Source organism: Bos mutus, chromosome 2 (genome assembly GCF_027580195.1).
Source record: "Bos mutus isolate GX-2022 chromosome 2, NWIPB_WYAK_1.1, whole genome shotgun sequence".
Classification (NCBI taxonomy): domain Eukaryota; kingdom Metazoa; phylum Chordata; class Mammalia; order Artiodactyla; family Bovidae; genus Bos; species Bos mutus.
The window spans coordinates 23,711,807-23,739,195 of record NC_091618.1 but is presented as its reverse complement, the minus strand read 5'-3'; the positions used below and the strand labels follow the sequence as shown (position 1 = coordinate 23,739,195).

The following is a 27,389-nucleotide window of genomic DNA, read 5'->3' as shown; positions in this document are numbered from 1 at the left end:
CAGCATTGTTAATTGGCTATGCCCCAATACAAAATAAAAAGCTAAAAAAATATTTGCTCTACCAAGGACTCTGCAAGGATGATGAAAAGACAAGCTACAGATTAGCAGAAAATATTTGCAAACATCCTATCTAACAAAAGTCTAATATGGTATTTAGAACACACAAACAACTCTCATAACAAAGAAGTAAAAAAAACACCAAACAATTCAATCTGAAAATGGGCCAAAGAAACAGACTGACATTTCCTTGAAGAGAACATACAAAAGGCAAATAGGCCCATGAAAAGATATTCAACATCATGAGCCATTCAGTTCAGTTCAGTCACTCAGTCGTGTCCGACTCTTTGTGGCCCCATGAATCCCAGCACGCCAGGCCTCCCTGTCCATCACCAACTCCTGGAGTTCACTCAAACTCATGTCCATTGAGTCGGTGATGCCATCCAGCCATCGCATCCTCTGTCGTCCCCTTCTCCTCCTGCCCCCAATCCCTCCCAGCATCAGAGTCTTTTCCAATGAGTCAACTCTTCGCACAAGGTAGCCAAAGTATTGGAGTTTCAGCTTCAGCATCAGTCCTTCCAATGAACACCCAGGACCGATCTCCTTTAGGATGGACTGGTTGGATCTCCTTGCAGTCCAAGGGACTCTCAAGACTGTTCTCCAGCACCACAGTTCAAAAGCATCAATTCTTCAGTGCTCAGCTTTCTTCACAGTCCAACTCTCACATCCATACCTGCACTGGAAAAACTATAGCAAAGTTTTAGCCTTTGTTGGCAAAGTAATGTCTCTGCTTCTGAATATGCTATCTAGGTTGGTCATAACTTTTCTTCCAAGAAGTAAGCGTCTTTTAATTTCATGGCTGCAGTCACCATCTGCAGTGATTCTGGAGCCCAAAAATCTACTTCCCATGAAGTGATGGGACCAGATGCCATGATCTTAGTTTTCTGAATGTTGAGCTTTAAGCCAACCTTTTCACTCTCTGCTTTCACTTTCATCAAGAGGCTCTTTAGCTCCTCTTCACCTTCTGCCGTAAGGGTGCTGTCATCTGCATATCTGAGATTATTGCTATTTCTCCCAGCAATCTTGATTCCAGCTTGTGCTTCTTCCAGCCCAGCGTTTCTCATGATGTACTCTGCATAGAAGTTAAATAAGCAGGGTGACAATATACAGCCTTGATGGACTCCTTTTCCTATTTGGAACCAGTCTGTTGTTCCATGTCCAGTTCTAATTGCTGCTTCCTGACCTGCATACAGGTTTCTCAAGAGGCAGGTCAGGTGGTCTGGTATTTCCATCTCATTCAGAAATTTCCACAGTTTATTGTGATCCACACAGTCAAAGGCTTTGACACAGTCAATAAAGCAGAAATAGATGTTTTTCTGGAACTCTCTTAGGGAAACACAAATTAAAACACCACCACAGGCTGGTACTACACTCCTATCAGAACGGCTAAAATAAAAACTAGTGATAATACCAAATGCTGGAGAAGATGCAGAGAATCTGGATTGCTTACACATTGCTAGTGGGAATGTAAAGGGATACAGCCAATCGAGACAACAGTTTGGCAGTTTCTTGTACGTGTTGAACCATACGATCCAGCTATCTTAGACTTTACTTAAGAGAAATGGAAACTTATCATCACACAAAAACCTGCACCAGTGTTGTAGCAGCTTTATCTGTAATAGCTTCAAACTGGAAACAACCAAGATGTCCTTCAACAAGTGACTGGTTAAATAAACTGTGGCACATCCTACATGGAACACAGCACAAAGAAGGGACAAGCCATGGATACACACTGCAACTGGGATGGGTCTCAAGGGAATTACTCTGAGTGAAAAAGTCCATTCCAAAGGGTTACCCACTGGGGAATTCTCTGGCAGCCCGGTGGTTAGGACTCAATGGTTTCACTGCTGGGGCCCAGGTTCAATGCCTGGTTGGGAAACTAAGATCCCCTACAAATCACACGGCACAGCCAAAACAACAACAACAAACCCAAGCCCCAAAATCATGTATGCTGTATGATTTCCTTGATAAAATAGTTCTCAAATAACAAAATTATAGAGATGGAGAACATACTAGTAGTAACCAGGAATCAGCGGTCTGAGAGGGAGGTGGGTGGATGTGACTATAAAAGGCTGACATGAGGGGTCCTGATGATGAAACTGTTCTGTGTCTTGACTATGGTAGTAACACGAATCTACAATATGATAAAGCTGCATAGGAGTCAATACACACACACACACAAGTACATGTAAAACTGCATGAAATCTGAACAAGGTGGAGGATTATACAATTCAATGTTAATATCTTAGTTGCAGTACTGTAGTTATAGTACAGTGTATATAGTACAATATAAAATATATTGCTGGGTACTACAGTTGTGCAAGGGCTTTCCAGGTGGTACAGTGGTGAAGAACCTGCCTGCTAATGCAGGAGATGCAAGAGACGCAGGTTTGATCCCTGGGTCTGGAAGATCCCCTGGCGTGGGAAATGACAACACACTCCAGTATTCTTGCCTGGAAAATTCCATGGACAGAGGAACCTGGCAAGCTACAGTCCATGAGGTCGCAAGAAGTAGGATATAACTGAGTGACTAAAACACACACACACACACACACACACACACACACAGTTGTGCAAGATGATACCTTTGTAGGAACTAGGTGAAGGGTTACAGGCAATTTCCCTCTACTGTTTTTTGTTATGGCATATCCATCTGCAACTATCTTAAAATGAAAAATTAAAAATAAAAAGCATTATTTTAAAATTTTAGTCAGCAAATGCACCTTAAGACAGACCTTTTCATTATTTACTTTCTTTTCCCAATACTGCAAGCACACTAAAAATATCAATATTCTAAAAAAAAAAAAAAAAGATGTCAAAACTATGTGTCTGAATAATTCTGCCTTTTCATAATTCTTTGAGAGAGCACCAATTCTTAGCTGTCTTGGCCGCTGTAAGCTCCGGAGACAAACCACTCAAATTCAAACTGGGTCCCCCACCAATTCACTGCCTGATTTCTGACAAGCACTATACTTCACCTGCCTACTGCACAGGGCATGTAACAGTAGTCCCTGCTGATGCGCTGATGTGAGGAATGAAAAAGGGCGACACAGCTCAGGTTCTTTGGACAGTTCCTGAACACCAAGGAGTCCTTGGGTCTCTGTCCTCAGTCTCTGAACATAGACTCTTGAGCCCATCCTAACAGTTCTTCCTCAACTGCAAAATTTCCCCAAATTCCAATCTCTGAAAATCAAAGGAAATTTTTAAAGCTGCCTTTTCTGTTTTATTCATGGTCTCTTTGCAACTGTGGGCCATTTCCTTCATTTCTTTGGGCTTCAAGGATCTACCGTCTGACTTTATCAGAGTTTCACGTGTGGGCACAGGTCCTCAGGGAAGGGACCTGAGAGCAGCCTTGCCCTCCCAGGGCAGCAGCTGGGCCCCGTGAAGCCTCCTGGAACAGCCCTGGTGATGGTGTCAGGGCTGCTCTAGAATTTTTTTTTTTTTTTTTTTAGAAAAATGTATCTGATGTCACTGGGTGACCTAGGATATAGGTATCAGGCTCCAGTGACTTTCTGGTGCTTCTTCTGAGACTGCCAGGCTCAGGCATAAGGAGACATGTTTCCTACCAGCTGAAAATGAAATAGGGCAGGACCAGACTGATAAAATTCAGAAAACAGTTTCAGCGTGGCAAAGCCAGACGAGCCCTGTTTCAGAAGCGTGAATGGTGAGCGGAGTCTCATTACTGTTTTATTTACCTAGGTAGAGGGGAAGTCTAATACAGAAAATGCTTGATGATTGCCCAAGGAAGCCATTTAGAAATCACTCTGAGCTGCACTGGAAAGCCTATTATGATGGTAACTGGAGAGAAGAAGCAACCCGGGAGAAATATGTTAGATTTTAGCTCACAGAGCAGACTCTAAAACCCAATGTTTCTTTTCAAAAGAGACACGAGGTAGAAAGATACAGAGAAGTCCCCTTACCGGTTTTCACAGAAATTCTAGGATGGGAAGAAAAAAGAGCCCTCCTCTAAACTTGCTGTTCCTCCCTGTACTACCTACATCCCAATAAGGGTAGCTCCCCATCCATCCAAGAGTCTAAGCAGAAAGTCTGGGAGTCACCCTGCATCTTCTCCCTGACCCCATTTAACCATCAGCAAGCTCTATCCTTCTACCTCTAAGATGCTTCCTGAATGGTCTATGTTCTCCACCTCCTTTGTACTCAGCAAGCCACCGACATTCATGGAAGAGGACATCAGTCTCCCACATCCAGCCCAGAGTCTGCCCTGTCCAGTGACCTTGCTGATAGGGAAGGCTGACCTTGACCCTCGACACCAAGACCTGCATCAAACAGGTCTTCCCTGAGCTCTTACCCTCCCACAGCCTCCAACCCGGCCAGTCTGGTCTGATCTGGCTTCCTCTGCAGCTACACTCTCCCCCTGGCAGTATGCAAAACCTGCCAGGCTCTCTCTAGCTTCAGGCGTCTATAATCCTGCTCTGACTACCACACTTGTTGCCTCCTCTTCTCTTTGTGTCGGGGGTGGGGTGGGGTATGGGGGCAGGGTGGGGGTGAGGGGAAGTGCACTTCTTCTGTCCTGTTCACACTTCCCCGGCATCCAGTGCTGCGCATGGGACACCACAGCGCCCTCTTGGTAACCAGGCCATCAGTGAAGAAGCCAGGCCTTTGGTGATCACCTGAATTCACCTCATGTAATAATACTGATTTGGGGCTTCCCTGGTGGCTAAAGAATCCACCCTGTGATGCAGGAGACATGGGTTAGATCTCTGGATGGGGAAGATCCCTTGGAGGAGTTAGATACAATTTAGCAACTAAACCACAGCTAACATCCATTACAGAAGCCACCATCTTGCAAGCACCGAAAGATTCGTTCAGATTTTTCCATTAAATGTTATGGAAAAATCCAAAGGAATCTTTTGACCAACCCACTATTTGGGGAGTCATTTCTTTTTTTCTAAAACAAAACAAAAAACTTTCTAGACCAGGGCTTCACAACTTTGGCACTACTGACTTTTCGTGTTGGATAGCTCTGTGTTGCAAGGCATGCCCTGTGTATTATAGGGTGTTTGGTTGTCTCCCTGGGCTCTCCTATCAGATACCTGTAGCATCACTCATGTGGCTGTGACAAACAAATGTCTACAGACACTGACAAACGTTGCTGGGAGAAAGGGGGCTCACCCCTGGCTAAGAACTGTTGATCCTGAGAAAAGTTAAATACTAGTGGTTAAGACTTCAATTCTGCTCACAGAATGCCTAATTAACCCATGCTTTGATTGAATTGCAGGAGCAAGAATGCATTTTTTCTAATATCTAAATTTTATTTTTAAAAAAACTTTTAATTTTGTATTGGGGTATATCCCTGATAGCTCAGTTGATAAAGAATCCACCTGCAATGCAGGAGACCCCAGTTTGGTTCTTGGGTCAGGAAGATCTGCTGGAGAAGGGATAGGCTACCCATTCCAGTATTCTTAGACTTCCCTTGTGGCTCAGCTGGTAAAGAATCCACCTGCAACGTGGGAGACCTGGGTTTGATCCCTGGGTTGGGAAGATCCCTTGGAGAAGGGTATTGGCCCGGAGAATTCCATAGACTGTATAGTCCACGGGGTCACAAAGAGTCGGACACGACTGAGCTACTTTAACTTTACACTTTCATAGCCAATTAACAGTGTTGTGATAGTTTCAGGTGAACAGTGAAAGGATTCAGCTATACGTAAACATGTATCCAAGGGATGCATTTTTGAGGGGCTTGCCATGTGGCATAGGGGATCTTAGTTCCCTGACCAGGGATCGAACACACACATCCCTGCAGCAGAAGCTCAGAGTCCTAACAACTGGTCTGTCAGTGAAGTTCAAGAATGCATTTTAATACAACGTTACCTAACCGGCATTTACATATTTTCAATTCGGTGGGAATATGCATTTCAAGCCTCTCGTAACATTTATGAACAACCACGGAGGGGCTGGTGGGTCCATTCTGAGAGACTCAAGCTAGCTTTCTGCACCAGTGCACTAGGTGAGGAGCTGAAGTGAAACAGGAAGAAAAGTATGGTGGGGGTGGGGGGATGGAGCAGGTAGTCCGAGAAGAACTGGGGGAAGGATGAGGCTTCTTATGTTTGATCTAACCTTCTATCTGTGCCTGGTGCGTGAAAACAGGAGAGAGCGCCAAGAGGACACCTTAATGCTTCGTTCGAGTCCTTGCTGAGTGCCCTCCCGCAGGCAGCCGCAAGTTCTCTTTCTTTCCATGCTGTGGCAGAGTCCAGGAATGAAGTGGGAAGGATGGAATCTCAACACTACTCTGACCCTGTCGACCACCTGCCCCTTAAGACTAACATAAGGCTATTGAGCTTGGAAGAATTCAAAATGACTTCCTACTTTTACCTGCCACACTGCAATAATATTTTCAATTATTGGTTAAACTGCAAATACTCCCACGAGTCATTTAAATAAGTCTCACATGTATGAAATAACCAATTGTGTTCTCAGAGCAATTCCCAGCTGTAAAAATAGACCCACACTGAATGTACTTTTTTCTGCAGCTAATTGAAAATACTGCACGTAGAATGCATGAGCGAAAGCCCCCAGGAGGAATTTCAATTTGCGTTCCCTGTTTTAAAACGTACAATCAAATGCTGTCTTAAAGTGTTTTGCACATTTGAGTCAATACTGCTTGCCTGAAGCCCCAACACTCTTAAATTTTCACACCAGGAATTGATGACCTGAGGTTTTTAATGCTCCAGGTGACTTTTTTAACAATGGCTTTAAGAGGGCTGTGTTTCCCAAGAATACAAACATTCCTGGACTTGATGGATTCAGACCTCTGTGGCCCAGAGAGGGCTTCCCAGGTGGTACTAGTGGTAAAGTACCCACCTGCCAATGCAGGAGACACACGAGATGCTGGTTTGATCCCTGGGTCAGGAAGATCCCCTGCAAGAGGGCATGGCAACCCACTCCAGTATTTCTGCCTGCAGAATCCCATGGACAGAGCCTGCCAGGCTACAGCCCATAGGGTCACAAACAGTGAATGAAGTGACTTAGTACACACGAGGCCCAGACAAAATCCCCCAGGAGACAGCAACGAGTATTTAAACAAAATCCAAAGGAATATTTAAGAAGATGACCACTCTATATTTATCCCATCTTCCCTGGTGGCTCAATTGGCAAAGAAACCGCCTACAATGCAGGAGATCTAAGTTCAATCCCTGGTTCGGGGGAGACCCCCTGGAGAAGGGGATGGCACCCCACTCCAGTATTCTTGCCTAGAGAATCCCATGGACAGAGGATCCTGGTGGGCTTCAGTCCACGGGGTCACAAAGAGTCAGATGCAACTGAGCAACTAACACACCACTCTATATGTATATGTTGTCTGTTGCCACACCCTGGCAAGAACCATCCAACCAGCAAAGTTACGCAAAACTTAGAAACCATCTGAAGTGATGGGAAGTACAATTTCAAATTTGGCTTCAGTCACCCAATACCGAGGTTCTTCCTTTAGGCTGGATCAGTTTTCCTCGCTGAGGTCCCTGCTGGTGCTTTCTGAAGGAATCTGGCGAGGGGAGGGGGAGCAGGGGAGGGGAGGTGTTCTAACCTATGTCTACTTGGACACGGTGATGGAATAAGACTATTGAGCCCTAGGCCTGCCTGTGTGGGATAAATTCCATCCCTGCTCTGTGACTCCGCTCTGCCATCAAATCAGTGATACCTGCCCCCTCCCCCAAACAGCAAAATCCACACACGAGACACCATCCTGAGAGGTGACCTGACAACTCTTTGGTCCCACAGAACTCTTCCTCATGGGACAGGCCTTTACACAAAGCTGAGGGAGAACAGGGATTTCTGGAATTAAAAATCAAGGACTTACAACACTATGTTGGTTTTCAGTTTCAGGTGTACAGCACTGTAAATCAATTATACTCCAATAAAATAAAAAAAAAGAGAATCAGTACCAGATATACCAAAAAAAAAAAAAAAAAATCAGTGACTTAATGGAAGTTCTCCTCACCCATCTCTAACCTCTGCTATAAGATACTGCAGTGAGAGATCATTAGGGATGGAGGAGGCTGGGCTTCTTTTTGTCAGGAAGTCACAGTTTTGGGGGGGGCTCCAAACTCACTGTGGATGGTGACTGCAGCCATGATATTAAAAGATGCTTGCTCCTTGGAAGAAAAGCTATGGCAAAACTAGACAGTATATTAAAAAACAGAGACATAACTTTGCCATATAGGTCCATATAGTCAAAGCTACAGTTTTTCCAGCAGCCATGTATAGATGTGATAGTTGGACCATAAATAGGGCTGAGTGCCAAAGAATTCATGTTTTCAAACTGTGGTGCTGGAGAAGACTCCTGAGAGTCCCTTGGACAGCAAGGCGATCAAACTAATCAATCCTAAAGGAAATCAACCCTGAATATTAATTGGAAGGACTGATGCTGAAGCTGAAGCTCCATTACTTTGACCACCCGATGTGAAGAACTACTCTTTAGAAAAGACCCTGATGTTGGGAAAGATTGAAGGCGGGAGGAGAAGGGGACGACAGAGGACGAGATGGTTGGATGGCATCACTGACTCAATGGACATGAGTTTGAGCAAACTCAGGGAGATGGTGAAGGACAGGGAAGCCTGGCGTGCTGCAGTCCATGGGGTCTCAGAGTAAGATGTGACTGAGCGACTGAAAAACAACAACAATACAGTTTGTAGGGGAGAATGTCTCTCCAGTTTCTGAGGACCAGTTATGTTCACCATAACTGGGGAGCTAGTGAGTCACTGCACACAGGAGAGGGGAGGGCTAGTTTATGAAGCTCTTCCTGTGTGCACAGCCCTGTGAATGCATGGTCTTACTGAATCTCACATGAGCCCTTTGGGTTAGAGCTGAATTAACAGGGGTGCAGAGAGGCTGAGTCATCTGTCTCACATCACACAGCAAGAAAGAGGCCTTAGACGACATGGACATGCCCACCACCACGTGACAGACATTGCCAGAGGCTTCTCCCGGGTAGAGTGCAGAGGTGGTCCCGTCACTTGCCTCCCCTCGTCCACTCCCTCTGGATCCTCTTTCACCCCCCAAGTCAGAGCTCAGGGTTGGTGCTGATTCCTTCCCCCAGCTTCGCCTTACCTTCTGCTCCTGGATGCTGAACAGTGTGTTCTGAGCACATCTGCCAAGCGTCCGCCACGCTGCTGCAAAAGGCGCCCCTTCTTCCAGCATGAAAGTCTGTTTTTTTATGTTCTAAGTATCATCTGTGCTTGAATACATAGTGTCTCCCAAAAAGGACAGTTCCCTTGTCCAGCGAGAGAATCCCAACACCTCCATCCCAGCACGCCCAACCCACAAGTTCTGGTCAACATGACTAAATAAACTTTATGACTTAGTATGTGAAATCACATATATTATAATCTAGAAATAGAACCTTTCCATTTCCACCTTCCATGAAGCAATTTAATTCAGAGTTCTCCCCACACGTCTTCTCCATGCCTGTCATCGCTTTTTGAGTCTAACCATTTCCTTCAGCACATTATTTACTTTCCTTCCGAGCTCCCTGTGATACTGTACTTTTCAAATCTGTGTGTGACACTTCATGAGAAAAGTCTATCCTAAGCCATAAGAAGCCCCTCCACAGATCATCAGAACAGTGGCCCTCACAGACAAAACTATATCCGCGATCCCCACAGCATATTACTGGCTGTGTTACATTTTAAAGTGACCCTTTGTGGCTTAAATTTGACCTGACAGAGTAGCTAACCTTCTCAGCAAACCTGTTTCCTCTTCTGAAGACAGGGCAATAGCTTGTGCTGTAGGTGGGAGTGACCACAAAACTGAAATGCAGTGAACAAAATGGGAGTAGAAATGCTGTCCACAGGCCTGGCCCATCCAGACCTGCCCTATGCAACCTGCCATGACCTTTCTGGTTCCACCAGCTTGATGCCGACCAGCATCATGCCCTCAGAATCCACCTGTTAAATGAAGTGGAACCACGTGATGGAAAGAGGCTGCATCACTGAATCACCAGGTTGGAAAAGAACGCACCAATCTGGGGCTTTATGCAAGCGGAGAATAACGTTCCATCACATCTGCACCATGGCACATGTTTGGGTTTACTTTTTACAGCAACTAGCATGACCATAACTAACACAACACATTCAACATTTGGTGACTGTGAAACCATGACCTCAGGAATAACGACTAAGCCTGTATTCAATTTCTCTGCCTTTTTAAAAAAATGCCTTTTCATCATGCAATCTCTCTAAGCACTCATACTAAGTATTGATAAAGGTGATTTCAGGCTTATGTGCTTTCTGTCTGTGTTCTCATGAGTCTCACCCATCCGGTGTTTTTGGTAAGCTGTGACCGATAATCATATCAAGATCTTTGCAAAATGGAATATTTTGTAAGGACCCCAATATAGAGCAAATCTCTCTTTGGCTGAGGGACAATTTCAGAAAAATTTTCACTTCATATTCACACAGGTTTTGAACTAGGACACTCTCTTTTTCACAGACAAAATTCCCCCATTTTAGTACCTCTGAGGGCTTCCCAGATGATGCTGGTGGTAAAGAACCCAGCTGTCAATGTAGGAGATGTAAGAGATGTGGGTTTGATCCCTGGATTGGGAAGATCTCCTGAAAGATTACGGCAAGGCAACCCACTACCGTATTCTTGCCTGGAGAATCCCATGGACAGAGGAGCCTGAAGGGCCACAGTCCATAGGGTTGCAAAGAGTCGGATACAACGGAAGTGACTGACTTAGCATGCCTGCAATGCTTTTTAGTGACTCATTAAGGCATCTCCAAAATACCCGTTTGGCATACCTGACCCAGAAAACAGCAGGCCTTGCTGCAATTTGGGACACTTCAGGGTCTTGAAGTCTAGAGTATTTACTGAAAGTGAAAGTAACATGCAAGTAACATTTTACACTTTCCAAAGTCATACATTAAAACTTCCATATTTTTTATGCGATCTGATCTCTCTGCCAGGAGCCCATAAGAGACTAAATGGCCAACTTTTATTATGGATACAAATCAGTAAATAGCAATTCTACACAATTTAGGGCAAAATGGATTTTGTGGAGAGTAACCTGAAAGAAAAAGAAAGGGCCACATTACCCAAGAGGGCCGTCTGCACGTTTGTGCTTGTTAGCCACAAGCCAACACTTCACACTGTGCACACTCTTACCTCAACACATACAGACACACGCATATGAACACACGTGAGTTGTAGCGACTGACATTTAGGAAACTCCTCTGAGTAAAGGGCTTTAGCATCAGCATGGCTGAGCCTTCCAGGCTCCTGGAAAGTAGGTATCACAGTGCTCAATTCAAGGGGGAGGAAACTGAGACCTGGACACAGTCCATTTCTTGCCCAGCTTCCTGACCCTCAGGAAGCCTCCGAGCTCCTCATTCACAGAACATCCTGCTGCTAAGTCACTTCAGTCGTGTCCGACTCTGTGCGACCCCAGAGACGGCAGCCCACCAGGCTCCCCCATCCCTGGGATTCTCCAGGCAAGAACACTGGAGTGGGTTGCCATTTCCTTGTCCAATGCATGAAAGTGAAAAGTGAAAGTGAAGTCGCTCAGTCGTGTCCGACCCTCGGCGACCCCATGGACTGCAGCCTTCCAGGCTCCTCTGTCCATGGGATTTTCCAGGCAAGAGTACTGGAGTGGGGTACCATTGCCTTCTCCGACAGAACATCCTAGGGCTGGTCAAGTGACCTAATTCGTAATACTTCCTATTTCCGTGTCTGTAAAATAGGAACAGTTCAATCTCTCTCTGCAATGAAGCTGCATCCTTTATCATCTCCATTCTTTAGCTTTGGAAATGGCGCTCAGGACTGATGGTGGGGGCGGGGGTGGAGGACGCAGAGAGTATTTTGCAGATATAAAACTACTAAGCGTAGAACAAGACATTTAAATCCAGGTTCATTTGACTTCCCAAGTCACCCTCCATCCAGCCATGGTCTGTGGGTTCAACCACCATTGTTTAGCCTTAGTTGTTCCCTGAAAACACTGTTTCAGAATCAAAAATCTCTACTGAGACACCCAGACCTGGAGTGAACATCCCATGGGCAGGAATCTCAGAAGGGTGCTTCACACACTTGAATCTCAGTTTTCTCACCTGTGAAGTATGACTAATTTCCACCTTACTTAATTTCCTTCTGTTTAGATTCAACAAGATCATGTATAAAAGGTGTCTCACAGCAATTGACACCCTAATGACCCAGTGATCTTTCACTTCATTCCCCATTTCAAGCATCTTCTGGGCTCCTCTGTGTCAAGTACTGTAGAAGGAGACCAGAGGAATAAAAGAGACTACAAAAGCCTGAAGATTTCCTAGTGGGGCAGAGAAGACACACTCAAATAACTAGAACACATGATAGAGGGTATGAGAAAAGCACATTTTTACCAATGTATATATAAAAAATATATTTATCCTTCTTAAAGAAATTTTAGACTAATAAGTGATATACGTGCATGAAACAACTCTGTGTTCAGTAACTGCTGAATCAATTCACATTAGTATGACTAGCACTGGTCATGATTAATGACCTAGCTGCACAAGAAGAGGTTCACTATGAACAGTTCAGCATCTCTGGCCAATCTTCTGAGTTGCTATTTTAATTAACGTGTCTTTAAGAAACAAACACAGGTTTGGCAAGACATGATATGAGTCTATCACTAAAGTAACCTCAAAGAGAAAATTCACACTTTTAGAAAGAAAACTCTTTCTAAATTAAGTCATCACCCAGAATCTCCTTGGCATTTCCCAACTCTCTGTCCGAGCAACAATTTAGGTTCGGGCATACACTGGGTGCTATAAAAAGTCCCACGTGGATATTTGCCAGTAAAATTCTTAAATCATACTAATGGCAGTAGAAAATACATTTCCTATCTAGGAATGTTGGCAATGGTTAATCCAACATTCACAGAACTCTTTTGTATACTGAAGGAATCAAATCATAATTAGATGACCATGGGTTTTAAGTATGTTCACCATGTGCTTAAAATGGCTATTTCTGGATATATGGACATCACTGAATACAACAGAATGACTTTTGCACAGTCGGACAAATAAGAACAAAAGGAGAAGACTTTGGATGCTACATCTGCAGAAACCTAAATATTAAAGCTTACTTTTACCTAAGATTACTTTTCCTATTGTGTAATTTATTCATTCTTCATAACTACAATAAGAAAAAAAAAAAAGCACCCAGTCTGACAAGGCGAGCCTGCAATGCACTCCTATAAAGACCTAATGGTAACACTGCTGCTTACATTTCCTCAAAGGTGGACTAGAAGGGAGTTGATTTCATGCACCAGCTATCCTTTGCTCTGTGGCCAATACTGGAGGAGCTGGAAGCCTGTGGAAAAGACAGATGACCAGCTGATCACTGGGAACACTGCTCAGGAGAGTTTTACAGAAAAAGGGTCTGGAAACTAAGCATGCAAACACAGACAGCAAGTCACTCATTCATGAGGTCAAAGGCACAATGAAAACGCAGGTCCCAGAGGAGTGAAACATTCACATGGACTACTGTGACAAATAGAACCCCACCTCCATCTCATGTCTTGGAAGTCAACTCCATTCGAGACTCTGTGCTCAGCACCTAAAGCATACTCTCCATTGCATCCTCACAACACTTAAGATATGATTACCTTCACGCCCAGTTCACAGATGAAGAAACTGAGGCTTGGAGAAGTCTAGTAAATTGGCTACAGCCTCCTGACCTCCAGCTAGTATCCGATATAATCTAGATAGAGATGAAAGCCCATTCATCTCTACATCCTCCATACTCTTAATTACTACACTATACAAAGGAGGAGGAGGAGGATGGGGAGAATATATACCACAAGATATGACAAACTCTGAAATAAAGTTAAATACAAAGAAAACCATAAAACAAGTTAAATCTCAATGTTTTCACCTACGTCTCTAAACAGTTGTGGAGTAGACCTCCTTTAAAAATGTCACATTTGTTCTTTAGTTTTATCCAGCTTAAAGATATGTTATTCCCTTGGACTCTGGGTATATGCACTCTACCCTTTCAATCCAAAGGTCAGTATTAATTTTTAGAGTGTGAGTCCCAGGAAATAAAACAAGTATCTAAGAAACAACTGGGCCCAGGGGCCCAAAGGCGTGAAAACATAACTTCAAAAGTAACACAAAAGTATTAGCCTCTTTCCGTCTCTGTTTTGTTTGTCTTATTGAAGGACATCATAGAGCAAGGAAAGAAGATAATCTCTTGAAAGGAGGCCCATGGTTTGACACGGGTTTCTTCTTGAGAGGTTATAAATATTGATGAGTCATAAATCTTTGGCGGTTCATAGTATGAGCTCAGAGCTCACGCGTTTACAGACCTGGGTTCAGCCTCTGGCACTGACACATACAGGCTGTATGAGTAACCACGGATACCTGGGCTGCTCTACACTCTTCTGCACAACTGTCTGAATGGGAATGATGTTCGTATCTGTCCTACAAGGAGCCATGAAGCTGGAGGAGACGATGCTGAGCCTCTGTCAACTGCATACAAATACTAACCAGCACACCTCTCTCAATACTCCTTCCTCCTCTGACAGCAGGCTTTGAACATGTGACTCAGAACCTGGCCAATCACAGTCACTTATTCCTTTGACCACAGCCATTGGTCCAGGGAAAGGCACAGGACTCAACCTGAGCCAATCAGAGTGCCTCCCTGGGATTTTTTTTCTGACCTGAACAGCCCGGAAGCTCATCTTTCCTCTTTGATCTTGAGGCTGTAGGGAGGTCAGCCTGAAGGTGCCTGCAGTCATGTTCAGAGACAAGACAAGACAGGGTGGGAGAGAAAAGAGGCTCAAGGACGTGAGTCTCTAGTTCCGGTCACCTCCAGGGCCAAAGCACCCTTGCCCTGGCTCGGGGTCAGCAACGTAAGCCAGTAGCTCCTCCCAGGCTCTGCGTGTTTTTGAGTCAGTTATTTTGATTACACTTGATTATACTTCTGCACTTGTAACCAAAAGATCAGACGTAATTAAAGCGCATATAATCAGTAACCAAATCCTCAATAAAAATAATTTTCTCCTAAGTGGATTCATTGGTTATAAAAGACAAACACTGCCATTATTTATACTCATTTTCTCAAAAGAAAGAAACATCTATTTTCATTTTCAGTCACCTTGTTCATTTTCCAGTGGGGTTCGTATTCGGCGTTAAACTTTCTCACTTGCCCATATTCACTTTCAAGATTTGGCCCATAAAAACTGGGGCCAAAAACAGTTATTTTTTTCTATAGCTGTATTCAGTTCAGTTCAGTTCAGTTCAGTCACTCAGTCGTGTCCGACTCTTTGCGACCCCAAGAATAGCAGCACGCCAGGCCTCCCTGTCCATCACCAACTCCCGGAGTTTACTCAGACTAACGTCCATTGAGTCAGTGATGCCATCCAGCCATCTCATCCTCTGTCGTTCCCTTCTCCTCCTGCCCCCAATCGCTCCCAGCATCAGAGTCTTTTCCAATGAGTCATCTCTTCGCATGAGGTGGCCAAAGTACTGGAGTTTCAGCTTTAGTATTAGTCCTTCCAAAGAAATCCCAGGGCTGATCTCCTTCAGAATGGACCGGTTGGAGCTCCTTGCAGTCCAAGGGACTCTCAAGAGTCTTCTCCAACACCACAGTTCAAAAGCATCGATTCTTTGGCGCTCAGCTTTCTTCACAGTCTAACTCTCACATCCATACATGACCACTGGAAAAACCATAGCCCTGACTAGATGGACCTTTGTTGGCAAAGTAATGTCTCTGCTTTTGAATATGCTATCTAGGTTGGTCATAACTTTTCTTCCAAGGAGTAAGCGTCTTTTAATTTCATGGCTGCAGTCACCATCTGCAGTGATTTTGGAGCCCCCCAAAATAAAGTCTGCCACTGTTTCCACTGTTTCCCCATCTATTTCCCAGTTGACACTAAATCCAGAGGGTATGTAGGGGGTGGGGCACTGGCCGGGAACAAAGGACTGATGCTATTTTTATCTTGCTCATAGAAATTCCCCAGGTTACTGGACTTCTTACTGCTGTAAGGTGGGGGAGGGCATTACAAAAACAAAACAAAGTATATTCACCAAGGTTTACAATCACTGTAAGAAATCCTTTCTGCCTTTTCATAGGATTTAATTCTGTTTTACATTAAAATGTCCGCATATTATCATTCTCCCAAAAATGAACTGATAAAAATAAAAAGGCACAGTGGGCTCCAATTTTCCAATTATCTTCTGAGTCAAAAGGGCAAAGTCTGAGGTCAGACTGAGGCAGGAGCATGGGGTGTTCCCGGTCTCATCTTGAATTAGGGCATCCACCCCAACCTTTGAAGGAATTCAGGGAGGAAATGGGGATGAAATGTTTGTCAAAATGCATGAATGGAATTACAATAGAAGACTGCTGAGGCTCAGTGGCCATCCCCATGCACAAAAAAGAGGCCCAGAAGGAACGCCAACTTCTCTGGACTGGGCTGACATCCAGACCTGGAAATCTAACAGCAGAATAAAGGGAGAATCATTTACTGTGTAAATTGACTTGGCCTGTTGGGTGAAAGGTAGCATTTCTCAAAAGAGAAATAAAATTGTCCTAGTCTTTCAGTGTTCTTAGACAAATTGTAAACTTAGAGATAAGAAATAACCTAAAGATGTAGTTTATTGCAATTGACTCCATTCCATACCTAAGGGTATTTTTTTAAACACAATATTGATTTTTAGATTAGACATGCAATCTACTCATGAGGAAAGATAGTTCTGCAAAGAGAAGGCAGACACATTTATGAATGGAGACAGAGGTTTACAAAGAAGATCCCAATACACGGGACTCAATGTATCACACATTTTTATAAATGCCTCCAAGTAGGAATACAAACCAAATACATCTTCCTGTTGGGCCTCAATGCTATTCCTGAGCCCTAAAGAGCCAAACTGAATGATTTACTTGGTTCAAAAGAAAAAATGAAAGAGAAGAATTAATTTCATGCAGATAAACATCAAACTGCATTTAAGAAAAAATTTCATTTAGGCCTGATATTTATGAGAAAGCTGGATCAGAAAGGAAAATAAGCCAAGAAGTTAAACTGGTTTGTTTTTTAAATAAGACATGTTTGAGATCACTATTTCAACATACCTATTGTATAGGTAAGGAAATTAAGATCCAAATGATCAACTATATAAATCCTTTATGGCACAGGGCAGACCCTCTCCCAACCCAGGCCTTCTTCCACTAAGCTTAGCTGAAGACATTAGCCCAAAAACTGCCCTGGCAAAAACTGAAAGAAAAAAAAAATCATAACAACAAAAAAATGGGTCACAAAGAACGTATGCCATTATTGAAAAGGTTAGTGGAAATAAGCTAGAAGGTATTCTACCTTGTGGGCTTCCCTGGTGGCTCAGTGGTAAAAAATCCACCTGCTAATGCAGAAGACATGGGTTCAATCCCTGGTCTGGGAAGACCCCTGGAGAAGCAAATGGCAACTCACTCTAATATTCTTGCCTGGAGAAACCCATGGACAGAGGAGTCTGGTGGGCTATGGTCCATGGGATTGCAAAGAGTGGGACACGACTCACAAACTGAACAAGAATTCTACTTTGTACAAATTGTGAAATATGAAGAATAGCCAGTGGACTTCAAGGAAGACAGAACGAAGCCAAAAAGGGTTCAAATGGGGATAACTGAACTGAACACAGCCACGGAAGCCCTTCTGTGTTAGACTTCCACTTTTTTCTCAGTAATGTTCTGTCTTAGAAGACATGGTTGATCAAATATTCTTTTTATGTTAGGATATAGATTGATTAAGTGCAGAAATATCAGCACCAGGGGTAGAAGTCTAGAGGCAAAGCTCCCCTTTAAGCCCAGAAGACAAGCACTGTTTCATAAAATGTGCAGCCAACTTATGAAAGATATGAAAATGGTTTAGTTCAACATCCATTAAATGCCTTTGGGTCATGCACCATTGCTGGTATAAATGTAACCAGAACTCAGGCACAACTTCACACCACTTGGGAATCTGGTGGATAGAGCATGTTGCTATGACACAGTAACCACCATCAGAAAGGCATTCACTGCGTAGTGTACATGCGTGTGTAAACACACCACATGTACATCAGGGAGGACTGGCGGACACTACCAGTCTTCAGGAAAGATTTTTTGGAACAGGTGACACTAGCCGTGAGTCCTGAAAAAGTGGAAGTTGGCCAGACAATGAATGCAGAAGATGGAGAATGAGAATTCCAGACAGAGGTCCAGTAGGAGCCAAAGTAAGGAGGCAAGGGCAGCATCATGGTGTGAGAAGTCTGCAGGGAGTTCAGTTTTGCAAGAAAATAAAGTTGTGGTGTTAGAGAAGACTCTTGAGAGTCCCTTGGAGAGCAAGGAGATCAAACCAGTCAATCCTGAAGGACATCAACTCTGAATATTCATTGCAAGGACTGACACTGAAGCTGAAGCTCCAATACTTTGGCCACCTGATGCCAAGAGCCGACTCTCCAGAAAAGACCTGGATGCTGGGAAGGATTGAAGGCAGGAGGAGAAGGGGGTGACAAAGGATGAGATGGTGGGATGGCATCACCAACTCAATGGACACAAGTTTGAGCAAGCTCTGGGAGATAGTGAAGGTCAGGGAAGCCTGGTGTGCTGTAGTCCACAGGGTCACAAAGAGTTGGACACAACTTAGCAACTGAACAACAACAAAGCAGGAAGGTGGGAAGCTTGGCCTTTGTAAGGTCATTACTAATGGCCAGCAGCCTGGGGAGGTACTGGAGAGAAGGGCACTGTGGAAAGTTCCCTGGCTGAGTGCTGAGGACTTCTGGGATAGGACTGCCCAAAGGGAGCTAAGTGATCTTGGGAACACAGCACATGACTCTGGGCACCACGTGAAATGAGCTCCGCCGTGTTCCAAGGGCTGAGGTCTAATGGCCTTGGGACGTGGAATTCAGCCTGCCCTGTCTCCTCCAGGGGTAATGGGGCAGGAGGAGTGTGGTGAGGTCTATGGACATGGTTTATAAACAGCAGAGACTGCATCTCAGCACAGGTGAGACAACACCAGAATTATGTATCAGCAACCCTCCTTGAAGAGGCTCAAAAGTATTTTGAGAAACTCTGGTACAGCACCTTTAAATGTGAACAGAAAGATCACCTCTTCAGTCTGAGATACCTACCTTGTGACACAACACAGCTACTCTTTCAGAATAGGGCTTTGTCCCCAAGAGGGAGGCACTGAGTTTTCTCGGGAGGGACACAAACGGATTCTGATTTAAGGGGCCCACGGCAAGTAGGCCCAGCACCAACGTGGACGATGGTTTGAAAGGGGTACAAAACTAGCGTGAAAGACCAGGCAGGAGATGGTGCCGTCAGTCACTCAGGACTGCCCGTGGTCATTCCCCAGCCTGTGGTTGCCAGCTCAGAAGACCATGGGCACTGGGAAGTTGCTGTAAGCGGGGACCAGGGGTCCAGGGGGAGTGGAAAGCAAGCAGTCTCCAGCCTCCCGGGCCCTGGGAGCTCCATGCCAGCCACGTGCTGCTACATGGCAATGCAGGCCTCCTGTTCCAGGGCCCCTGGTTTTTAAGAGTAGCTGTAAATCCAAGGGATAACTTAACCTTTCTAAAGATTAAGTCAATTTCTGTAGACTTGTGTTCAGGCCAACGACATGTCTGCCAGCTAGAAGTGGCACACTGGCCATCACTGTGCCACTTCTGGACTGCAAAGCAGAACAGGGCCACGGTGACTGGAGCAGAAGCTTAATGGATTTCACAGCACCAGCACTAGGACAGGACTTGGTGACTGTCTGGATGTTGGGGGGCTGGTGGTTGCTGGAGGAGTCTGGTGACCCTGGGAGGTCCCTGCTTTAGCACCCTGGTCAATGGTGGCGCCATCACATAAAACGGGACAGGTTTTCACTAAGGATGAAACAGGTGTGGGGTGCGTGATTAAAAACTAAAATTGCTTTTGGACTTATTGTGGGTTTTCTACCTCAAGAGCATGGATCAGCCCACTAGACTGTGGGGAACTAGGTGGAGATACAATCTGGGACTTTGAACTGGTGAAAGTGGAAGCCATGGGAAAATGGTAACTCTAACACTCCTCGTAGAGCTCAATATGGATGAGAACTGAGCCCCAGGAAACCCCAGGAGGTAGTGGAGTTGCCAGGGAGGCAGAAGGCAAACCAGGAGGAGATGGCAACTAGGGAAGAGGAAAAGTACCCATGAGAAAAAGAGGAAAGATCCATACCCAGTCCTGCAGAAAGGTCTACAGGACTTCCTCAGATCCTTCAGGAATTGTGGTGTCTAGATAGGTAAAAAATGGAAACGGTGACAGACTTTATTTGCTTGGGCTCCAAAAATCACTGCAGATGGTGACTGCAGCCATGAAATTAAAAGATGTTTGCTCCTTGGAAGAAAAGCTATGACAAACCTAGACAGCAAATTGAAAAGCAGAGACATCACTTTGCCGACAAGGGTCCATATAGTCTAAGCTATGATTTTTCCAGTAGTCATGTATGGTTGGACCATAAAGTAGGCTGAGTGCCAAAGAATTGATGAGTTTGAGCTGTGGTGTTGGAGAAGACTCTTAAGAGTCCCTTGCACATCAAGGAGATCAAACCAATCAATCCTAAAGGAAATCAACCCTGAATATTCACTGAAAGGACTGATGCTGAAGTTTAACTTCCAATACTTTGGCCACCTGACGTGGAAGAGCTGACTCAGTGGAAAAGACCCTGATGCTGGGAAAGATTGAGGGCAGGAGAAGAAGGGGGTGACAAAGGATGAGATGGTTGGATGGCATCCTCAACTCAATGGACATGAGTTTGAGCAAACTCTGGGAGATGGTGAAGGACAGGGAAGCCTGGCGTGCTGCAGTCCATGGGGTCGCGAAGAGCCGGACACAACTGAGCGACTGAACAACAACTCCTACTGTGGTGAGATTGGCCAGGTTGCAGAGAGTTGAGAAGAAAGGGAAGCCTAAGGAAGGGTTAACTCACTTAAGAAGACTTGGATACACAGGTGGTCACTGTAGCTGAGTTGGGGATGCAGGGACAAGGAGGTTATGGTGTTTTAAAAATACTGATAACATGTACACCCGTGGCTGATTCATGTCAATGTATGGCAAAAACCACCACTACATTGTCAAGTAATTACCCTCCAATTAAAATAAATAAATAAATTTTTTAAAAAGTTCATGGGGAGACATGGAGCACTGTCATATATGTGTCTGTCTCTCTGATCTTCTCTTAAGTCCCTGACCATCCCCCGATTTTTCTTCTATTATTCTACCTTATTGCAACTCTATCAGAGCATAGTTACGTTTGCTTTCTGTCTGCCTGCTTCCACAAGAAAGACTGTTCTAGGAGAGCAGGGACCTGCTGTTTACCATACATCAGGGCCTAACAAAGTGCTTGGACACAACAGCTGCTTAAGATTTCCTGGATGTGGGTAACTGTGGAAAAGTCTGCGGGAAGGAAATGGGGTAGGACATGGAGAGACATCAATCCAGTGATTCCTGTTTTCCTGGCAGAAGGGGTCATTCAGTTCAGTTCAGTCGCTCAGTCGTGTCCAACTCTTTGCAACCCCATGAATCGCAGCACGCCAGGCCTCCCTGTCTATCACAAACTCCCAGAGTTCACTCAGACTCACGTCCATCAAGTCAGTGATACCATCCAGCCATCTCATCCTCTGTCCTCCCCTTCTCCTCCTGCCCCCAATCCCTCCCAGCATCAGAGTCTTTTCCAAGGAGTCAACTCTTTGCATGAGGTGGCCGAAGTATTGGAGTTTCAACTTCAGCATCAGTCCTTCCAATGAACAACCAGGACCGATCTTCTTTAGGATGGACTGGTTGGAACTCCTTGCAGTCCAAAGGACTCTCAAGAGTTTTCTCCAAAACCACAGTTCAAAAGCATCAATTCTTCAGTGCTCAGCTTTCTTCACAGTCCAACTCTCACATCCATACATGACCACTGGAAAAACCATAGACTTGACTAGACGGACCTTTGTTGGAAAAGTAATATCTCTGCTTCTTAATATGCTATTTGGTTGGGCATAACTTTCCTTCCAAGGAGTAAGCGTCTTTTAATTTCATGGCTGCAATCGCCATCTGCAGTGATTTTGAAGCCCCCAAAAATAAAGTCTGCCACTGTTTCCACTGTTTCCCCATCTATTTCCCATGAAGTGATGGGACCAGATGCCATGATCTTCGTTTTCTGAATGTTGAGCTTTAAGCCAACTTTTTCACTCTCCTCTTTCACTTTCATCAAGAGCCTTTTTAGTTCCTCTTCTTTCTGCCATAAGGGTGGTGTCATCTGCATATCTGAGGTTATTGATATTTCTCCCGGCAATCTTGATTCCAGCTTGTGCTTCTTCCAGCCCAGCGTTTCTCATGATGTAATCTGCATAGAAGTTAAATAAGCAGGGTGACAATATACAGCCTTGACGTACTCCTTTTCCTATCTGGAACCAGCCTGTTGTTCCATGTCCAGTTCTAACTGTTGCTTCCTGATCTGCATATAGGTTTCTCAAGAGGCAGGTCAGGTAGTCCAGTATTCCCATCTCTTGAAGAATTTTCCACATAGTCAAAGGCTTTGGCATAGTCAATAAAGCAGAAATGATGTTTTTCTGGAACTCTCTTGATTTTTCCATGATCCAGCGGATGTTGGCAATTTGATCTCTGGTTCCTCTGCCTTTTCTAAAACCAGCTTGAACATCAGGAAGTTCATGGTTCACGTACTGCTGATGCCTAGCTTGGAGAATTTTGAGCATTACTTTACTAGTGTGCGAGATGAGTACAATTGTGCGGTAGTTCGAGCATTCTTTGGCATTGCCTTTCTTTAGGATTGGAATGAAAACTGACCTTTTCCAGTCCTGTGGCCACTGCTGAGTTTTCCAAATTTGCTGGCATATTGAGTGCAGCACTTTCACAGCATTGTCTTTCAGGATTTGAATGGGTCATGAGTCACCTGCCAAAGTGGAAGGTGGGTAGGGAAGAGATCTCCTGTGGTCAAGAAGAGTTGTGATGGGAGGACCAGTCTGCAACCCGGAAGGAAGGAGCTTGCAGTGCAGAGACACTGAGATGCTGATTTCAGAAGCTGAGCAACTCTGGGTGAGGGCAAGACCCGGATGTACAGGACCCAGTAGTGAGAGTGGGTAGAGGTCCCTGGAATTGAGATGGTCAAAGAAGCAGGCATGGGAGCATCTTCCACATGAACTGTGGGACGAGGGGAGGAGAGAAAGCCCACGGGTCAACTGTCCATGCTGTGGGACAGGTTGGCAGAGGACAGCCACAGAGACGGGTAGCTGGGACCTGACTAGGTCCCCACCTCATTTCCAACTCTGCCACCTCAAACAATCTCTGACTAGTATCTAGTTACTGACGTGTGGAACTGAAAATTACTGTCCTTTAGAGACTGACTCATTTCTGTCCTTTAAAAATTACACTAATAAGTAAAGTTCACGGGGGATGAAATTTTCTGCATAGATTTGTTTTTTAAAGAATTAAAAAAAAGAAAGATGACACCTTGCTGACCTTCAGTAATTGCCCTACACTGTACAATATTTTTGAACCTCATTTCAAGAAAGAATCAAAACTCAGAGTTGAAAGAAACCTTACATGATTTCAGCTAAAACCTTTATTTGCATGCCTGAAGAAAATTTTCACTAAAACACTGCAAACAGCACATAATTACTGATTTAGATATGCAGACAGCATGGAAGGTATCTTCAATTTCTGAAGTGTGCTTTATATATACAAATTAGCAACGCTTACATTTTTCCCAGTTATCAGTGTTCAACTTTCGATATAAAATCTCCAAAGTATAAAATTATCACGTAGATTGCTCCTTAACAGTTCAGAGGAGTAAACTGCTTCCTGGCTTGAAAGAGGAAGTCAAATCTTCAAACACCTTTTTATGTTGATGCTAAATATAAGAATATAAATATAAAAACGCTCCCTGAGAAGTAGTCAAAGCAAGCCACAGCAGCATTAGAGATTTCTCAAGAGAGACATAGGCGAAGATTATTTTTCGTTCATTAAAACAGTAAAACCTTTGAGAGCATCTTCCATGACACCTGAAGGTGGAGTGCTATCTTATGTAATAGAAGCCTTCCCTCCGCACTCAGTTTGTAGGCAAATTAAACACCCAGTTCCCCCAGAATTTCTGAGTACTTTCACCTTACCTGTAGGCACTAATCAGTATTGCAAGTCCCATTGCGACAGGCGATTAAAAAAAAAAGAAAGAAAGAAAGATCTGCTCCACAGGGTTAAATCGGAGGCAGGAAACCAATTTAAAGGTTCTCCCCCAAACCACCGGTTACCCCTACCCTGCTCAGGCAGCGGTAACAAGTAGGAGTCCGTAGGAGTCCTCCCTAACAGAAGGTGCACCAGTAAAGTACGGGGTAGGGGACGCCCGCGAGTACCTGGGTACCCCAAGTTCAGGGTCAGGGGCGCCCGCTAGGACGGACCGGCAGCAGCCACGGCGGCTCCAGAACTCCCGGTCGCGGGCACACCTGGACGCCACCGCACGCGCGGCCCCTCGGCTACCAGCCCTGGTCCCACCCCGACTCCCCGCGGGGCCGGGCCCGCACGCCGCGGTGGCCGAGGCAGCCCGGTCGGGCGAGACTGAGAAAGTTCCTCCGCCCGACGCCGGCGCCCTCGGGCCCCGCTCGCCCCGCAGCCTCCCGGCCGGGCGCAAGGTCGCGGCGCGGAGCCTGCGGCGCGCTGAGCCCCGGGACCGTCCCCGGCGTGGCGGGCAGCCCCGGCCGCTTCCTCCCGCCCCTCGGGCGCCCGGGATCGGCCGCGGGCGCGCAGCCCCGTACTCACCGCCCCTCGATCGTGATCCCCAGGTGGCTGCCGCGGGGCGCGGCGCGGCCCGAGCCGGAGCCGGGTATTGGCGGGGCGGGGGAAGTCTGAGGAGGAAGAGCGGCGAGGAGAGAGGCGGCGGCGCCTGCACAAGCCGCGCAGCCCGGCAGCCCTACAGCGCGAACCGCCGGCCACGGCGGCGGGGGCTTTATCGGCTGCCCGCGCGGCCCCCGCCCCTTCCTGCCGCCCCCGCCCCCGGCCCGCCCCGCCCCGCCTTCCCGCCGCCTTCTTTGTGTGCCGGCGGCTGCCGCGTCCCCGCGCCCGCACTCCGGGGCGCCCCCGCTCCCGCCGCCGCCCCGCTGAGGCCACCCCCTCCCCGCGGGTCCCCGTCCCGGGGCTGCGCCCGGAAAGCGCCGGGAGACACGCCGACCCCGAGGTGCGGCGCCAGCCCGGGCCGTGCTGCACGTGGGTCGCCGGGCTCGGCGGGGGGTGTGGGAGGTGGGGAGGGACCCGAGGACTCGCGGTGCGTCCCTGGGACGCCAGCCGAGTCGTCTGGGCTTGTTCCCCAACCCCGCATCCCCCAGCCCACCCCAGGAGAGACGGGTTGGGACGCCCGGGAGACTGCCTACCGTTCCGGGTGATGGGGTGAACGGTGGCAGGTCGCGGCTGGGGACGGACAGATCGCCGGGTGCCCCAGAGCCGACTTCTCCCGGCCTCGGGGACAGAGGAGCGGCCGCTGGTCGCCCTAGGCAATAGGCAGACGAGGGAATCCAGAAAACTGAATTCCTGCTTGTGGTGACAGCGTAAGGTAGCCGCAGAGCCCAGGGCATCTGGCCCTTCCCAACCGGTTACTGCCGCCGATGGGACCTTGTGCGCTGCAGAGAGGCACAGACCCCAGAGGCTGGCGACAAATCACTGTCCCGCTTCCATCTGTGTTACCCAGATCTCCCGTATTCAGCCCTCCTTTGCGTCAACTTAGGTTCGTGGGTACCCAACTTTAATGACATATAATTTATGTCGCCCTTATACAGTGCGGAATCCTCATCACCAGGCCTACGGCCCCAACTGTGAAAAAAAAAAAAAAATGTAAATCTGAAACACATCCTTGAACTAAGCTTGCACGTACTGATGAGAGCATCTTGGACTCTTAGAAGGGTTTTCACAGCCTCTCATATAGGGAAACTATCTATGGGAGGTTTGGTCCTAAAACAAAAAGGAAACAGTCCACAAAGAGAAAATGCCTTTCACTACTTTACTCTCATGTCTAGTATTTATATTCAGTTATATGCATGATACAGATCCTTTTTTCTTGTTGTTCCCTCTGCCAGAAATGCTTTTTTTTTCTCCCTACGGTCTTCCTCATGACTACTTCCTTTTACCTCGGGTCACAACTCAAATGTCACCATCTCTAGAAAACCTTTCCTGGTCACTTGAGCTAAAGCCACTTCTTCCTTTCTCCAACCCATTACATTCTTCGTAACTCTCATCATGATTTTTCTCTTCCACCTGTTTCTTGGCTAGTTTTTTCCCCATCCTTCTTCATTAGAATATATACTCCCAGAAAGCAGGGAAGAGAAACCAGTTGAATATGGTTTCTAACTCACCTAGTTCTTAGTGCCTGAAGCCAGTACTCCATCAAAGTAGTTGCTCAATAAATATTTGTTGACTAATGGGTGGACAAGTGCCAAGTGACTCTTAGCAAGGTTAGGTATTGCTCCAGGGACAGGGTTATCGCTTGGTCTCATCTGGCAGGGTGAGCTGGAGCTGGGAACAATGAGATGGAGGTGGAAGAGGCTAGAGGAGAAAGCCCAGAGATGGAGAAACTGGGATTCATGTGTTTGAGAAACTGGGATTAATGTCTTCCAGATAGGAGTCATCCAGGGGACTAGAGGAGAAACAAATGAGAACCAAGATGTAGGTGAAGCCAGCTTATGAAAGCCTGCATGATCCCCCCCCATCCATTTCTATCTCTATCACTTTTGAAAACGTTTTATTTATTTTTGGCTGCACTGGGTCTTTGTTGCTGTGTGTGGGCTTTCTCCACTTGTGGCGAGTGGGGGCCACTCTGTAGGGTCAATGCACTGGCTTCTCATTGCGGTGGCTTCTCTTGTTGTAGAGCACAGGCTTGAGGGCTCGCGAGCTTCAGTAGTTGCAGCACGTGGGCTCAGTATCTGTGGCACACTGGCTTAGTTGCTCCTGTGGCATGTGGAATCTTCCTGGACCAGGGATCAAACCCATGTCCCCTGCATTGGCAGGTGGATTCTTATCTGCTTACTCCATCATGTTTTTTAAACTGAACACTTTTATTGAGATAATTGGGTAGCATTTTGTGAAACTACTGTATAATATCATAATCAGGATATTAACATGCTAGATTGATTCATGTCTCAAACACTTTGGTAATTACTTTCAATTTCAAATTTTTTGGTAAAATTACTCTGATTTTTGAAAGAAATGAATATTATTTTAGAGGGTGTCAGTCTCTTGTTTTAATGGAATCAACTTTTTTTTTAAGGTGAAAAATGTTTTATTTTCCCAATTAGAACATAGTGAGGGTTCAGATTCTTCATCTCTAAAAGACAGTCCGAAATCTTTGGAACTTGTCTCTGACCATTCAC

At 45.8% G+C, this 27,389-nt stretch overlaps 1 protein-coding gene across 1 annotated transcript in view; it reads right to left on the bottom strand.

Annotated features, from left to right (window-relative positions):
• Positions 1-24,965, bottom strand: part of SERPINE2 (serpin family E member 2) — a 69,993-nt gene extending 45,028 nt beyond the window's left edge. Inside the window, exon 1 of the mRNA XM_070385863.1 lies at positions 24,793-24,965. The gene's annotated coding sequence lies outside the window, so the exon portion shown is untranslated. The remainder of the gene's footprint in view (positions 1-24,792) is intronic.
• Between the last annotated feature and the right edge of the window lie 2,424 nt (positions 24,966-27,389).